Source organism: Saccopteryx bilineata, chromosome 4, assembly GCF_036850765.1.
Source record: "Saccopteryx bilineata isolate mSacBil1 chromosome 4, mSacBil1_pri_phased_curated, whole genome shotgun sequence".
Classification (NCBI taxonomy): domain Eukaryota; kingdom Metazoa; phylum Chordata; class Mammalia; order Chiroptera; family Emballonuridae; genus Saccopteryx; species Saccopteryx bilineata.
In genome coordinates this window covers 242,086,534-242,103,482 of record NC_089493.1, presented here as the reverse complement: position 1 = coordinate 242,103,482, position 16,949 = coordinate 242,086,534, and the positions used below count along the sequence as shown (strand labels likewise).

The 16,949-nt window shown below is 41.6% G+C and overlaps 2 protein-coding genes and 1 non-coding gene across 4 annotated transcripts in view; 1 reads left to right on the top strand and 2 right to left on the bottom strand.

The window, feature by feature from the left end:
- The window catches only part of LOC136334176 (uncharacterized), a 399,355-nt gene that overhangs the window by 229,013 nt on the left and 153,393 nt on the right, over positions 1 to 16,949 (top strand). The window lies entirely within an intron of this gene.
- Positions 1 to 16,949, bottom strand: part of DCP2 (decapping mRNA 2) — a 54,180-nt gene that overhangs the window by 36,001 nt on the left and 1,230 nt on the right. Inside the window, exon 2 of one of the 2 annotated variants that reach the window (XM_066274070.1) lies at positions 16,488 to 16,543. The exons of the other annotated variant lie outside the window; for it this stretch is intronic. The gene's annotated coding sequence lies outside the window, so the exon portion shown is untranslated. The remainder of the gene's footprint in view (positions 1 to 16,487; positions 16,544 to 16,949) is intronic. 2 annotated transcript variants of the gene reach the window in all.
- LOC136336683 (U11 spliceosomal RNA) lies at positions 1,112 to 1,243 on the bottom strand. The gene has a single exon (XR_010731514.1). It is a non-coding gene; the product is annotated as a U11 spliceosomal RNA (small nuclear RNA).

The window sequence follows — 16,949 nt, the reverse complement described above, 5'->3', positions numbered from 1 at the left end:
TAATCTACATTTCAATATGAAAAGACTATGGGGGAAAAAGTTCTTAAAATGCACATACACTAAGAACAAAATATATAACATGCAACTCTGATGGCATTATCAAAGATATAAAATTTCAACTCTTCTCTGGCATTTCAGATCTGGTTACTACTCACCTGCACAACCTCATATCACTCTAAGATTATATACTCTCAAAGACTCCCAATCGAATACAGCAAATATCTGATTTTTAATATTGTCCACAAACCCCCCCCAATTAGTACACTGAGATAATGAATGACACCCTTGCATATTTTGTTCCCATAGTCTAGCAAATTGTCTGACATATATTGATACCAACATACTGATATTATAATTTATCTTTTCATTGTTTACAAAGGTTCCTATTCCTGATAATATGGTGCAAGCAAACTTCACTTTGACCCTCCCATAAAATGCTGCTTAAAAAACCTGGACAAACTGCATGGAGCAGCTATTTGAGAACTGTGAAAAGTAAATATTAACAGGAAGATTGGAGGAAAATCGCAATATTCAAAGTGAATTTACCATTTTCCACCCTCTAGCATCCCCTGGCTGGACTGGGCATTAGAAGGGGCACTAGCAAAGACACAGAGCTCTAGAAAGCCTCTAGTTCTGCCTCAAGGATCAAAAAAGGAGTCTAAAGGGTCTCTTAACACTCAAGAAACAGTAGGGCAAATTCCCCCCCTTTTCTCCATTCTCTCATGCTCCAGCCCCAAAGCAAGGCAATGATGGCTACAAAGTTGCTAGCAATAGGGGTTGTAACAGGGACATACACTCTGCAACTGAGGAACAGGAATCTTCATCTCTGATCACAAGAGCTGCATGGCCCTAGACCCCTTGTCAGCAAATTGTGGCTCACGAGCCACATGCAGCTCTTTGGCCCCTTGAGTGTGGCTCTTCCACAAAATACCACGTGCGGGTGCTACCTCGATAAGGAATGTACCTACCTATATAGTTTAAGTTTAAAAAATTTGGCTCTCAAAAGAAATTTCAATCATTGTACTGTTGATATTTGGCTCTGTTGACTAATGAGTTTGCCGACCACTGTAGACAGTAGGGCCAATCTTCACTGCCCTTTTTTTTTTTTTTTACTGGCGCTAGGACCAACGATCACCAGCTGCCCAGAAATAAAAAAATTATGCTTCCGAAATCTCTTGATGTCGATTCTGCACATAGAGCAATCGAGCTGCCCTACGTGTGCCACTCACGACAGAAGCTTTTTCTTCTTCACTGCTTTTATTCTTTTCTTTTTTATTGATTGATTTTAGAAAGGAAAGGAAGTAGGAAGGAGGGAGAAGGAGGGAAGGTGGAGGGAGAAGAGGGAGGGAGAAGAAGAAGGGAGGGGAGGCAGGAAGGGGGAGGGAGGGGAGGCCAGAAGGGTGAAGGAGGGAAGGGGGAGAGAGAGGGAGAGAAACATAGGCAGGCATTTATTTCTTGTTCTATAGAGTTGTACATTCATTGATCGCTTCCCATATGTGCCCCAACTGGGGATCAAACCCGCAACCTTCATTGTTTCGGGACAACACTAACCAACTGAGCAATTAAGCTACCTAGCCAGGGCTTGCATTTATCCTTTTATCCTCCAGTCATTTTGTCCCAAACATGGGGAGGGTCAAGTACATGAAAGTGTGTAGCAGAGTATCTTTTCCCGCCATAGGACTGAAATAGGGAGATCCAAGGAATTGAGAAGTCCCAGCAGAAAAGAAACAGTTCAAGAAAATAGCCCCATAAAATTCTTTAGGAACTCAGACTTAACCCTAAGACAAGACAGACCACTGTCCAAGTATCAGACCAGCCACTGGGAGGGGTATTTTTTTCAACTGACGAGCCACTGGGTAGGCAGTGTTTTTCAAGTGCCCATCCACAGATCAGTGCTGGTCCATCAGAAATTTTGTAAAGATTAGATTATAGTTAAGTCTTTCACAAACCAGCACAGAAAAACTAGCCACTGAAAAACACTGACATACAGGACAAACAGCACCGTAAACACTAGCCTCCTTTTACCTGATTTTATTTAACTTACCTCCATATTTTAAATAAAAACCTGTGCGCTATTTCTTATTTTCTTAGTTTGAGTCATTTTCTACTTTCATCATAAAAGATGATAATTAATTTCTACATCCATTCTACACACCCTCTCAATTCTCCATCCTCCCAATAAAATTATATGATAGTTTGGGTTACTTCATCAACTTCAGCACAACTGACATTTTGGAGAAGATCATTTTCTGTTGAAAAGAGCCATCCTCTGCACTCCAGGATGTTCAGTGGCATCTCTAGCCTCTACCCATTATCAATAACAGTACTCCCCACCAAGTTATAGCAACCAAAGAGATCTCCAGATGCTGTCAAATGTTCTCTGATGAAAGCAAAATCACCATTAGATCAGCATTCTGTCTTTACATTACTATGACTCTGTAAATGCAACTGACAACTAAGCCGTGTTAAGCTATAACTTTTTCCTTTCTAGAACAATCATTTATTCTCCTCACAATTAATAAATATCTTGTGATAGCCTTTGCTTCATTTTCTCTATACTTGTTACTAATTCAACCTTCCAATAGTTTCCTAAATTTTTTCTCACAATATTAATTCAGATGCATCAATGTCATCTTGAAGACTGTCCTTGTGCCTTCTGATCTGTACCAATCTCGACTGGTTGTTGTCTACACCTGATACACACCTGTTATACTCTGCTGTCCTTTCACTAGCATCGTGGTTCCCTAAATCTCTATCCTATATTAAATCTCACATTTCTCATATCCTGTCTTCCTCCTCAATTTACTTCTTTGCTTTCATGAAGTAAATCCTCTCATACCTTCTGAAAGAAGGATGTAGGGGAGCTAAATGTTGATATTGTACATATAAAAATATCTAAACTTGATCCTCATACTTGATAATTTGGCTAGGTAAAGAATTCTAGGTTGAAAATCACTTTCCTTCAGAATTCTGAAATCAGTGCTCTCTCCTGCCAGTCTCCAATTCTTATGTTAAAAAAACTGAAGCCGCCTGACCAGGCGGTGGTGTAGTGCATAGAGCATCGGACTGGGATGTGGAAGGACCCAGGTTCGAGAACCCGAGGTCGCCAGCTTGAGCGTGGGCTCATCTGGTTTGAGCAAAGCTCACCAGCTTGGACCCAAGGTTGCTGGCTCGAGCAAGGGGTTACTGGGTCTGCTGAAGGCCCGCGGTCAAGGCATGTATGAGAAAGCAATCAATGAACAGCTAAGGTGTTGCAACGAAAAACTGATGATTGATGCTTCTCATCTCTCTCTGTTCCTGTCTGTCTGTCCCTATCTATCCCTCTCTCTGACTCTGTGTCCCTGTAAAAAAAACCAAAAAAAAAAAAAAAAAAAACTGAAGCCGTTCCAATGCGCAATCCTTCATGTGACCTGATTTTCCTCGAGTTCTAGGTTCTTCCTTCTGTCCTCAGTATTCTGAAATTTCTCAGTACCTATCTTTACCCACTGCACCAGCCATTCAATGGATCTTACCTATTCAGAAACTCCTGCAGTGCTCAAGGACCTCAGGGACTGACCCTCATATGAATCTTTTATTTTTCTGACTGTACACACACACACACACACACACACACCCTTTCTGGTAAATGTTATCTTTTTTTTTTTTTTTTTTTACAGAGGAGAGGGAGAGACAGAGAGAGGAGAGACAGAGAGAGAGAAGGGGGGAGGAGCTGGAAGCATCAACTCCCATAAGTGCCTTGACCAGGCAAGCCCAGGGTTTCAAACCGGCGACCTCAGCATTTCCAAGTCGACGCTTTGTCCACTGCGCCACCACAGGTCAGGCCTGTTATCTTATAAGCCATCTATCAAGGTTTGTGTTCCTGCTTCTCATATTTTTATTCTAAAATGCTTTTTAATTGTATAAATTATGTTTTTATAGATTATCCTGTTATTTCACGACTGTAAAAAATCTACCTCTCGCCCTGGCCGGTTGGCTCAGTGGTAGAGCGTCGGCCTGGCGTGCAAGGGGTCCCGGGTTCGATTCCCGGCCAGGGCACACAGGAGAAGTGCCCATCTGCTTCTCCACCCCTCCCCCTCTCCTTCTTCTCTCTCTCTTCCCCTCCCGCAGCAAGGCTCCATTAGAGCAAAGATGGCCCGGGAGCTAGGGATGGCTCCTTGGCCTCTGCCCCAGGCGCTAGAGTGGCTCTGGTCACGACAGAGCATTACTCCCTGGTGGGCAGTCTCATCCCCTGGTGGGCGTGCCGGGTGGATCCCAGTCGGGCGCATGCTGGAGTCTGTCTGACTGTCTCTCCCCGTTTCCAGCTTCGGAAAAATACAAAAAAAAAAAAAAAAAAAAAAAAATCTACCTCTCTAAGGATATATATGTAGTGGTTTGGGGTTTTTTTAAGTTTTCTTCTACCTGCATAGTTTGAGTCTTCCCAGGAGTTTTCCTGATAATTTTAAGCTTTACCTTTCATGTTAAGACATCTAGTTCAGATGTTCATAGTTAAGTGTGACAGACCACAAAGCTATTTAGGAGGGTTGTCAAACTATAAGGCAACATTTAAGGTCATCAGGCTTAGCCATTTCATTAAGGAACCTCCAATGTCTTTCTTCATGAGCTTAGTCAGATGCCTGAAGAAATTTCCAATCTCCGACCTACATGGAGCATAAAGGACAGGCTGTCATACTCTGGAAGCTGAGCTGGAGAAAGTGGCTGAGAGTTTTCAGTACGTACACAAGATATATAAATCCACTTCTGCCATTTTTCAGTATTCTTATTCTAGGACAGACTTGACACTACTCTCATTCAAGTCTATCATATTTGCTAAGTCATATACCACTTTCCCTTCTGCTTTATAGTTTTAATTTTTTTTTAAACATTTCTTTATTTTTTACAGGGACAGAGCGAGTCAGAGAGAGGGATATAGGGACAGACAGACAGGAACGGAAAGAGATGAGAAGCATCAATCATCAGTTTTTCATTGTGACACCTTAGTTGTTCATTGATTGCTTTCTCATATGTGCCTTGACCGAAGGCCTTCAGCAGACCAAGTAACCCCTTGCTCAAGACAGCAACCTTGGGTCCAAGCTGGTGAGTTTTTTGCACAAGCCAGATGAGCCTGCACTCAAGCTGGCGACCTCGGGGTCTCTAACCTGGGTCCCCCGCATCCCAGTCCGACACTATCCACTGCGCCACGGCCTGGTCAGGCTACTTTATAGTTTTAAATGTTGTTACTTATCTCTTCATTTGTTTTCTCCTTGTGGGTTTACACACTTTAAAAAAAAAACAAAAAACTTTGCTTGTAATGAGATGTTTGTGTGCAAAATCTATTTTCTTAACTAGAAATTCCCACTTCAACAAACTTCTAGAAGATCCTAGCCGCAACCTAAAATGTACTATGAAAATGCCTAAACAAAGAAAAATCCAATCCCAACCCAGAAAATCCCCAAGTGAAGAAAGGTAAGCTGGAGGATAAGAATAAAAAAATAGGACTAAAGGGGGATGGGAGGGAATAGCAAGGTCTATGTAATAGAAAACCGTCTGCTCTCTGACCCCTTTGACAGAAGTTTCTCCTACAAAAGAATGGGGGAAGAGGGGACACCACCAGAGGCTCTTTTCTAACTTTAGCAGGTAAGTTTGGGTACTGGAACCCCAAAGTAAAATTCCCACACACTGGTTCTCAGGAGTCCTCCAGTATAAGAGCCAGCTTTCTGTCTACTCACATAACAGGAAAAGCCTATTCATAAATCCCTCTACAGCCTCATCTAAAATATGAAAAGGCAACCAAGAACCACGGAACAGTGAAGGAAAATATGAGGCAAGACCAAGAAAATAATTAAATAAACTTTATAAACTAGCCCTGAGGAAAACAGTGTTGAGGATATCTCCTAGAACCCTGGTATTCAAAGTGTGGACCCTGGAGTGGGCAGGAGCCTACGTGTGAGAAGAAAAACACATTTTAGTCTTGTAGGGCTGAGGAATTTTACTTCCTAATGATTCCCTCAAAGTAAATTACTTTAGAACATGCACCAGCGAAACACGAAAGAAAACCAAGACAGCACAAAACATGCAATTCAAAAGAACAGAGAAACCCTGGAGAGCTGTGAGACAGAACTCTAGAACACCAGCTGTTGGCAAGCGCACCAGTCCAGAATGGACTGGAAGAGTGCAGGTCTCCAAGAGGGCACTCTTGAGGAAAAAAGAATTCTGCAGAATAGATGGTATGACTGAGGATATACTACAGGAGCAGATGGGGAAGGGGAAGAGGCGAAAACCTTTGGATATGTACACAATTGTCTAACCACTATGCTGAACCAACACAAATAATACTGAATGTAAACTGTAACTGGAAAAAAAACAAACAAAAACTTTGGATGTATTGGGAAGGGTAGATATACAGGAGGCTCAAAATGTGAAGCAAAACACCAAAATTAGAACAGAAAGATAATGCAAAAAAAAAAAAGGATTTCAAGAACAGCTAGGAGTCAAGGCAGCATCATTTTGACCAATCAGTAGAATGTAAGAAAGGAGAATTCATTTGGACAATCTCTTACAAGATGCTTACCAAGGTAGCATGACTGATGGAAAAGAAAACAAAACAAGGTATCCTGATAGAAAAGAAACAAAATTCTAACCATTGTATACTTGCCTCTACTGTGAAAAATATGTATACAGTTTTACTGTATAACAAATGCTACTTAATAAATGCAATAATATTGCTCAGCTTTTGAAATCAACCTAAGTAAAAAGTGTAAGACATTCAAATTTACAAAATAAAATGTAAATTATTACCATTTAAACATTTTTATTTTAGGTTCACCTGGTTAGAAGCTGAAGGACTGGGTAAGAAAGAAACTGAAGAATTGTTGGGGCACTAACTGCCTCACCTTATCAAACAGAGACTCAAGAAATATTGTCTATAAGTTCATGGAACAGAAATGCATATATATATTTTTTTTTTTTTTTTGAGAGAGAGAGAAAGAGAAAAAGAGAGACAGACAGGAAGAGAGAGATGAGTAGCATCAATTTTTAGTTAAATCACTTTAGTTGTTCACGGACTACTTCTCATATGTGCCTTGGAGGAGGAGGGCTCAAGTCCAGACCATGACCCCTTGCTCAAGCCAGAGCGTGGTATCATGTTTATGATCTGGTGCTCAAGCCGGCAAGCCTGCACTTAAGCTGGTGAGCCCACCCTCAAGCCAAATGAGCCACACTCAAGCCAGCAGCCTCAGGTTCTGAAACTAGGACCTCAATATCCCAGGTCCACGCTCTATCCACTGCGCCACTACCAGTCAGGCAATGCACACGGGGTTTTTTTGAAGTATATAAAGTCACAAAGATAATAAACGAAATGATTTCAAAGTTATACAAATATCTTGGAAGTAGGCCAAGGACAACAGTATGTGTGGTAAACTAAATACTCACCTATTATTTAGCAAAGTAAAGTAAACCCTCAATCTAATATCCAAAGTTGATAAAAACAGAAACTGACGCAAGTAAATGCATTTTAAAATACTGAAGTAGTCACCAGAATTCAACACAAAAACAGATTGGAGAACAGATCTGGGATGGGAAAGTGTAGGTCAGAAGACTGCTGCTTTTCATTTATAAATTCACCTGTACTGTCCGGTTTTTTTAAAAACCATACACGAGTACATCGTTTTAATAGTTAAAAGTTGGTCTTTAAGAAAAGAAGGAAATTTAGATATATGAAAATCACACTTCAGTGCTTTCATTTTGTATATGTTTCTGAACTGTTTTAAAAACTTAAATGTATGTGGACATATAGAAATATACCTATAGTAATAAATAAAATGCTTTTTGGGTCCTCCCTCTAGGGAACACTAGTGCCTGTGGCTTCCTCCTATCTTCCCCCCAGGGGGGCTTTGCCTTTCTCTCTTCTAGACTCCAAGAGCCTGTCTTTTGCTCTGTAACTTGTTTCCTGAGCCTACGCAGCCCAGCTGGCTTACTTCTACTACATCTCTGTAACTTTCTAAGTATGTTATTTTATATAAATTAGAAGAAATGGGCCCTGGCCAGTTGGCTCAGCAGTAGAGCGTCAGCCCAGCATGTGCAAGTCCCAGGTTCGATTCCCAGCCAGGGCACCAGGAGAAGAACCCATCTGCTTCTCCACCCCTCCCCCTCTCCTTCCTCTCTATCTCGCTCTTCCCCTCCCCCTCCTGCAACCAAGGCTCCATTGGAGCAAAGTTGGCCTGGGCACTGAGGGTGGCTCCATGGCCTCCGCCTCAGGCGCTAGAATGGCTCTGGCTGCAAGGGAGCAACGCCCGAGATGGGCAGAGCATCACCTCCTGGTGGGCATGCTGGGTGGATTCTGGTCAGGTGGATTCTGGTCAGGTGGATTCTGGTCAGGCGCATGCGGGAGGGAGTCTGTCTGACTGCCTCCCCACTTCTAACTTCAGAAAAATACAAAACATAATAATAATACCAAAAAAAATAGAAATGCTTTCCACAATAATTTGTTATGGGAAATTTTCTCCACATCACAAAATATCATCCTTTCAATACTCCCCAAAATAGAAAGAATTTTAGCACAAGGACTACAATTAAACAAAAATGTTTCGGTAGAACTGACTACTAAAATGGCAAGTTGAGATGAGCACAAACTATTTAATTAACCTATGTAATCATCAAAATAACAACAGCCTGACCAAGCGGTGGCGCAGTGGATAGAGCGTCAGATTGGGATGCAGAGGACCCAGGTTCCAGACCCCGAGGTCGCCAGCTTGAGCGCAGGCTCATCTGGTTTGAGCAAAAGCCCACCAGCTTGAACCCAAGGTCGCTGGCTCCAGCAAGGGACTACTCGGTCTGCTGAAGGCCCGCGGTCAAGGCACATATGGGAAGGCAATCAATGAACAACTAAGGTGTTGCAATGCGCAATGAAAAACTAATGATTGATGCTTCTCATCTCTCTCCGTTCCTGTCTGTCTGTCCCTGTCTGTCCCTCTCTCTGACTCACTCTCTGTCTCTGTAAAAAATAAAAAAATATAAATTAAAAAAAAAATAACAACAGCCCAGACCAGTTCAGTCAGCTGGTTAGCTGTCATCCCAACACACCAAGGTTGCAGTTTCAATCCCCAGTCAGGGCACATACCAGAATCAACCAATGAATGCAGAAGTGGAACAAAAGTTGATGTTTCTCTCTCTTTCTCCTTCTCTCTAAAACCAATAATAAATAAGTAAATAAACAAAATAACAGCAACATTTGTTACCAGAAAACACCTTGTTCCTTTTAACAGTAATCTCACCATTTAATTCTAGAAGGGCCCTAAAAAAGAAAAAAAAAAAAAACCACCACACTCCAAGCATCTCTTTAAAAGAGACAACTTATAAAACTGTCAAGTTTTATTAAAAAAAAAAAACTTTCCACCTGACCAAGCGGTGGCACAGTGGAGAGAGTGTCAAACTGGGACACGAAGGACCCAGGTTCAAAACTCTTGAGATCCCTGGATTGAGCGGCAGGCTCATTTGGTTTGAGCACAGCTCACCAGCTTGAACCCAAGCTCACTGGCTTGAGCAAAGGGTCACTCGGTCTGCTGTAGCCACCCCCCCCACCCATATGAAAAAGCAATCAATGAACAACTAAGGTGCTGCAATGAAGAGTTGATGCTTCTCATTTCTAGCTTCCTGTCTGTCTGTCCCTATCTGTCCCTCTCTAGGTCTCTGTCACATTCACAAAAAAATACTTTCCAATTCTTTAGCTAATTTAAATATTATTGGAAAGCTGTGTTTGATTTTTTTAACGTCAACAATCATGTTGTCCAAAAGCAAACATACCATAAAAATGGTACCAATTTCCTTTTACACACACACACATTTTATTATAATGTTTTGTCCACTGGAACATTTTAGACAAGAATCTTCCCTTAACTTCCTCTCATTCTAATCCACCCAGAAGTAACCAGTGTTATCACTTTGGTGAACAGATGACCCTTTAACAACATGGCTTTGAATTGTACAAGTCCACTTAACCATGGGTTTCTTTTCAATAAATACTGTATATGTACTTTCCCTTCTTTACGATTTTCTTAGTATTTCCTTTTCTATACCTTACTTTATTGTAAGAATATATAATACACATGACTTGTAAAATATATATTAACTGTTTATGTTATCAATAAGGCTTCTGAAACAACAGTAGGCTATTTTTAGTCAAGTTTTGGGGGAGCTGCCTGACATGTGGTGGCGCAGTGGCTAAAGCGTAGACCTGGAATACTAAGGTCCCCTGGTTCAAAGGCCTGGACTTGCCTGGTCAAGGCACATTCAAGAAGCAACTGAAACCTCAACTGTGGCACACAGCTAAAACATGGACCTGGAATACCGAGGTCGCTGGTTCGAAACCCTGAGCTTGCCTACTCAAGATACATATGGGAGTTGATGCTTTCTGCTCCTCCCCCTTCTCCCTCTTTGTCTTCTCTCTAAAATGAATGAATAAAAAATCTTAAAAAAAGAAAAAAAAAAGTAACTGAGTTGATGCTTCCTGCTCTTCCCCCAGGTCTTCCTTTCCTTTTCCTTTCCTTTCTCTCTCCCTCACCCCAAATTCAATAAATATAATAAAATCTTAAAAAAGAAAAGTAACCCCGAGCAGGATAGCTCAGCCTGATTACAGTGTCCTCTGGAAGCTCAAAAGTTGCTGATACAGGCCCTGGCCGGTTGGCTCAGTGGTAGAGCGTCAGCCTGGCGTGCAGGAGTCCTGGGTTCGATTCCTGGCCAGGGCACACAGGAGAAGCGCCCATCTGCTTCTCCACCCCTCCCCCTCTCCTTCCTCTCTGTCTCTCTCTTCCCCTCCCGCAGCCAAGGCTCCACTGGAGCAAAGTTTGCCCGGGCGCTAAGGATGGCTCTGTGGCCTCTGCCTCAGGCGCTAGAATGGCTCTGATTGCGGCAGAGCAACGCCCCAAGATGGGCAGAGCATCGCCCCCTGGTGGGCATGCCGGGTGGATCCTGGTTGGGCGCATTTGGGAGTCTGTCTGACAGCCTCCCCGTTTCCAGCTTCGAAAAAATACAAACAAAAAAAAAGTTGCTGATACAATCCCTGGTCAGGACAGATACAGGAGTAGATTGATGTTCCTGTCTGTCTGTCTGACTCTCTCTCTTCCCCTTCCTCTCTCGCTAGAATCAATAAATTTAAAAGAAAAAAAAAGTTTTAGGGAAGTCAAGTTATATGCGGGAGGACGAGTTTTACAAACATTTTTAGCTGCACAGAGGTCAGTCAGCACCCGTAACCCCCACATTGTTCAAGAGTCAACTATATATTCTTTAGAACTTTTCCTGTACATACACACACAAAATATTTAAAAATCTGTTTCAAAACAAGGCATCAAATGACTAAGTATATTACAATCAAATCTGACCAGGTGGTGGCACAGTGGATAGAGCATAGGACTGGGATGCAGAGGACCCAGGTTCGAGACCCCAAGGTCACCAGCTTGAGCGTGGGCTCATCTGATTTGAGCAAAAGCCCACCAGCTTGAACCCAAGGTCTCTGGCTCCAGCAAGGGGCTACTCAGGTCTGCTGAAGGCCCGCGGTCAAGGCACATATGAGAAAGCAATCAATGAACAACTAAGGTGTTGAAACATGCCATGAAAAAACTAATGATTGATGCTTCTCATCTCTCTGCTCCTGGCTGTCTGTCCCTGTCTATCCCTCTCTCTGACTCACTCTCTGTCTATGTAAAAAAAAAAAAAAAAAATCTGACCAAGCAGTGGCGAAGTAGATAGAGCTTTGGACTGGGACGCAGAAGACCCAAGTTCGAAAACCAAGGTTGCTGGCTTCACCCCAAAGTAACTGGCTTGAGCAAAGGGTCACTTGGTCTACTGTAGCCCCCTGGTCAAGGCACATATGAGAAAGCAGTTGACCTGAACAACTAAGGTGCCACAACAAAGAACTGATGCTTCTCATCTCTCCCCCTTCCTGTCTTCTGTCCCTATCTGTCACTCTCTCTGTCTCTCTCTGTCCCTGTCACACACAAAAATAAAAAATACATATATATATTACAGGCAATAGTAAATTGTGTACAACTTTTAAAGACACAAATATTTATTTTACTTCAGTTTACTGTTGACAAATTTCCTAAGGAAATTTCTAATGGCTAGAATAATATCAAAGTAAATGAAATGTTGCATATTAAACCACCTGAAAAACAGCATTCCCTTAGGGTAGATGCAGTCTAAAAGTTACAAAGTCACATCTTAAAATTTTAAGTCTCTTGCTCTAATTCTTCGTATCAAAATCAATCTCAAGTTTTAATTTTCTCCAAAATTTATTAATATATGATCAATAACTGAAGTAGTCAAGATGAACAGGAATATGTATTTTATCAAAAATCAAATTAACGGCCCTGAAAAATTAAAAAAAAAAAAAAATTAACGGCCCTGGCCGGATGGCTAAGTGGTAGAGCGTCGGCCTGGTGTGCAGGAGTGCAAGAGTCCCAGGTTCAATTACCAGCCAGGGCACACAGGAGAAGCGCCCATCTGCTTCTCCACCCCTCCCCCTCTCCTTCTTCTCTGTCTCTCTCTTCCCCTCCCGCAGCCAAGGCTCCATTGGAGCAAAAAGTTGGCCTGGGCACTGAGGATGGCTCCATGGCCTCTACCTCAGGAGCTAGATGGCTCTGGTTGCAACAGAGCAACGCCCCACATGGGCAGAGCATCGTCCCCTGGTGGGCGTGCCGGGTGGATCCCGGTGGGGCGCATGCGGGAGTCTGTCTGACTGCCTCCGTTTCCAACTTCAGAAAAATACAAAAAAAAAAAAAAAAAATTAACATGAAAAAACCCTCCTAAACAGACTAAGAAGAAGAAATAGGGAACTATAAAAGGAATAAAAACAAGAGTCAAGCTCAAACTCATAAATCAAAAGGTGATTTGCCTAACCAGGCAGTGGTGCAGTGGATTGAGCGTCGGAATGGGATGCAGAGAACCCAGGTTCGAAACCCCAAGCTCACTGGCTTGAGCACAGGCTCATCTTGTTTGAACAAGGCTCACCAACTTGAGTACAAGGTCACTGGTTTGAGCAAGGGGTCATTTGGTCTGCTGCAGTCCTGCGTCAAGGCACATATGAGAAAGCAATCAATGAACTAAGAGCTGCAACAAAGAACTGATGCTTCTCATCTCCTTTCCTGTCTGCCTGTCCCTATCTGTCCCTCTCTCTGTCTCTGTCACAAAAAGAAAAAATAAAGAGGTAATTAAAAGAGCAAGGAAGGCCCTGGCCGGTTGGCTCAGTGGTAGAGCGTCAGCCTAGCGTGCAGAAGTCCCGGGTTCGATTCCCGGCCAGTGCACACAGGAGAAGCGCACATCTGCTTCTCCACCCCACCCCCTCCTTCCTCTCTGTCTCTCTCTTCCCCTCCCGCAGCTGAGGCTCCATTGGAGCAAAGATGGTCCGGGCGCTGGGGATGGCTCCTTGGCCTCTGCCCCAGGCGCTGGAGTGGCTCTGGTCGCAATGAAGCACGGCCCAGAGGGGCAGAGCATCGCCCCCTGGTGGGCAGAGCATCGCCCCCTGGTGGGCAGAGCATCGCCCCCTGGTAGGCGTGCCGGGTGGATCCTGGTCGGGCATGCGGGAGTCTGACTGTCTCTCCCCGTTTCCAGCTTCAGAAAAATACAAAAAAAAAAGAGCAAGGAAGTGAAGAAAATTATCTCTTTTCAAGTTAAGCCTCGTTTTTATAGAAATTAAACAAATTCTAAGTGTAAAAATTTTCTGGAAAAGCTCATAATCAAAAATCTAAATTGTTAACATGAAAAATCTTTAATCAACTTGACCAGGCACTGGCACAGTGGATAGTGTGTCAGACTGGGATGCTGAGGATACAGTTTCAAAAGCCTGAGTTCACCAGCTTGAGCATAGGGTTATTGGCTTGAGTGTGGGATCATTGATATGAGCCCATAGTCTAAGGTTGCTGGTTTGAGCAAGGGGTCACTCACTCTGCTGGAGCCCCCCACACACACCTCAAGGCACATATGAGAAAGCAATCAATGACAACTAAGATGCCTCAATGAAGAATTGATGCTTCTCATCTCTCTCCATTCCAGTGTGTCTGTTCCTCCCCCACACACACTACAAAAAAAAACACTTTAATCATCAGATATTATAAATATTAACTTGAAAATAGCACTGCTTTTAATACTTGAAGTTTTAAGAAATTTTTGTTTCATTTAATTTATCAAGTAGCTAACCCTAATTTTAAAACACGTCCTTATTTCCATGGCCAAAATATAATAGTCGTCTCTCATCACATCTTGGTTCACTTTTCGTGGTCTCGTATTGCAGATTTTAAATTGTATATATCTAACTTTGTATAGCGGATTTTTCGCTATACCGCAGGATTTTGCAGTATATAGGTATTTTTATATGTTGTTAAAATTACATAGGTTTAAGAGTGTAGAAAGTGTTTAAGAGCATAGGAAGTGTTTATAAGAGTGTGGGAAAGGATTATAAGAGTGTGAGGAAGGTTTATAAATCCTTAAAATATATATAAATAATAAAATAAATACAAGGTCGCTACTTCGCGGATTTTCTCCCATCACGCGGTGTTCTGGAAACTAACTCCTGCCATAGACAAGGGACCATTGTAATTGCAAAAAATTCTTAAATGAAAAAATGTTACTCTATTCTAAAACATTTGTATAAAATAGCTTAAATACACTCACTGGAAAACCACATAAGAATCTTAACACTCAACAGATGTTTAATATACTGCTTACAACAATTATTTTGTGAGTCAGGTTCCACACATAAAATCAATCACCTCCATAATGGTTAATATTTCCTTAAACAATATAATCTTCTGTAATATACAAAATAAACCCAATACTGTACTAGTAGGAAGATTAGTTTAAACCTCTATAAAAAGTATGATTACCCAGCCCTGACTGGATAGCATGGTTGGTTAGAGCAGTGGTCCCCAACCTTTTTTGGGCCACAGACCAGTTTAATGTCAGAAAATATTTTCCCAGACTGGCCTTTAGGGTAGGATGGATTAATGTATCACGTGACCGAGACAAGCGTCAAGAGTGAGTCTTAGACAGATATAACAGAGGGAATCTGGTCATTTTTTAAAAATAAAACATCGTTCAGACTTAAATATAAATAAAACGGAAATAATGTAAGTTATTTATTCTTTCTCTGTGGACTGGTACCAAATGGCCCACAGACTGGTACAGGTCCGCAGCCCAGGGGTTGGGGACCACTGGGTTAGAGCATCATCCTTAAGCACAGAGGTTGCTGGTTCAATCTCCAATTAGGGCACATACAGGAACAGATCGATGTTCCTATCTCTTCCTTTCTAAAATAAAAGTATGATTACCTATCTTTTTCTAAGTAAATCTGTATCCCTGTTAATCTATACATAATTATTAGTCACCTTTCAAAATACTCTATATTTTTTTCTAACTATAAAATGCACAGCATGTTCTTTTTTTTTTTTTTTTTTTAAGCGAAAGAGAGAGACAGACAGGGACAGATAGGCTGGAAGGAAGAGAGATGAGAAGCATCAATTCTTCGTTGTGGTACCTTAGTTGTTCATTGATTGCTTTCTTATATGTGCCTTGACCAGCTGGCTCCAGCAGAGTGAGTGACCCCTTGCTCAAGCCAGTGACCTCGGATTTGGAACCTGGGTCCTCAATATTCCAGACGAACACTTTACCTACCGCACCACTGCCTGGTCAGGGTAAAAATGCTTCTTTTAAAGATCTTAAAAACATGAATAAAGAAGCCTCATCCCACTTTTGGTTCGTGTTCTTCTAATCATTTATCCACACAGACAGACATCAAGTCTTTTATCTTTTCCTTACAAAAATTTGGAATTACAAAAATTAAGTACCTTTTAAGTGGTTCATCCGAATCTTTTACATTCCAAAAATTATAACTATCACCAAAAAATACAGATAATAATTCTTATTAGTTGCAAAACTACTCTATTTACTTATTTACAAGTACCTTTCTTTTGTGAGGCTTAAAATGTTAGACTTAATTTTTGAACTGATTTTTAGAACGGAGGAGGAACATGATTTGCTGTTCCTCTTATTCATGCATTCATTGGTTGATGCTTGTACGTGCCCTGACCAGGGAAAAAACGCACAGCCTTGGCGTAAGGGGATGACAGTCTAATCAACTTATTTATGGGCCAGGGTAGTTTTGATTTTCTATTACATCCATATGGTGTAGAAGAAAAAGCACAATCATTGTAGAGAAAAAGCCCTACTTCAAATCTTGATATTTTGGAAATAGAATGAATGTGACCTTATGTAAATTGTAACCTCTGTTTGTCAGATGAAAATAGAATTACACCTACTAAACAGGGCTCTTTTTGAGGATTAAATAAAATACATTACGGGAGGACTCAGTGCCTGGCATCCGGTAGTAACCCCATAAACATGAGAATTTTCCCATTAAAAAAATTAAGCATGAATGCAATACAACTATTAAAAGTCAGACTTTTAGACGTAAATACAGTAACTATAATTGAAAAGGTGTTTTTTTAATCAGAGCTTTAACTCACCTGTAATTCAAATTATTTTACAGCCCACTTACACCTGGTGACAACTCGGGGTTATACTGCACCAAAAAAAAAAAAAAATTTACTTCGGAGGAAAAGAAACATTTTTTAAGTTCATTTTACACGTTTGGCTCTCTGAAATCATGGCTGACAAGAGTGAAGAATGCAGTAAATTATCTTGAAAAAGTACACCATGAGTTAAAACCAAGGTTGAGAACTTCCTTTAAGAAAGATAATTGAAGGATGCAAGGAAAACCGGCTCTAGGCTTTGTTTTCCCCTTCCAACGTTAAGTGTGGAGATGAATAAAAGAGTAATTCTTGACAGCAGTTTACAGAAAAATGCCACGGTGAAAAGGGTAAGTTTGAAAACTGCTCCAGGCGGAGATGCTGGGACTTCGGATTCTAAGATTTAAAGCCTTGGGGTCTTTCATCAGAACTGAGAGAAGAGACGGAGGGAGGAGGGGA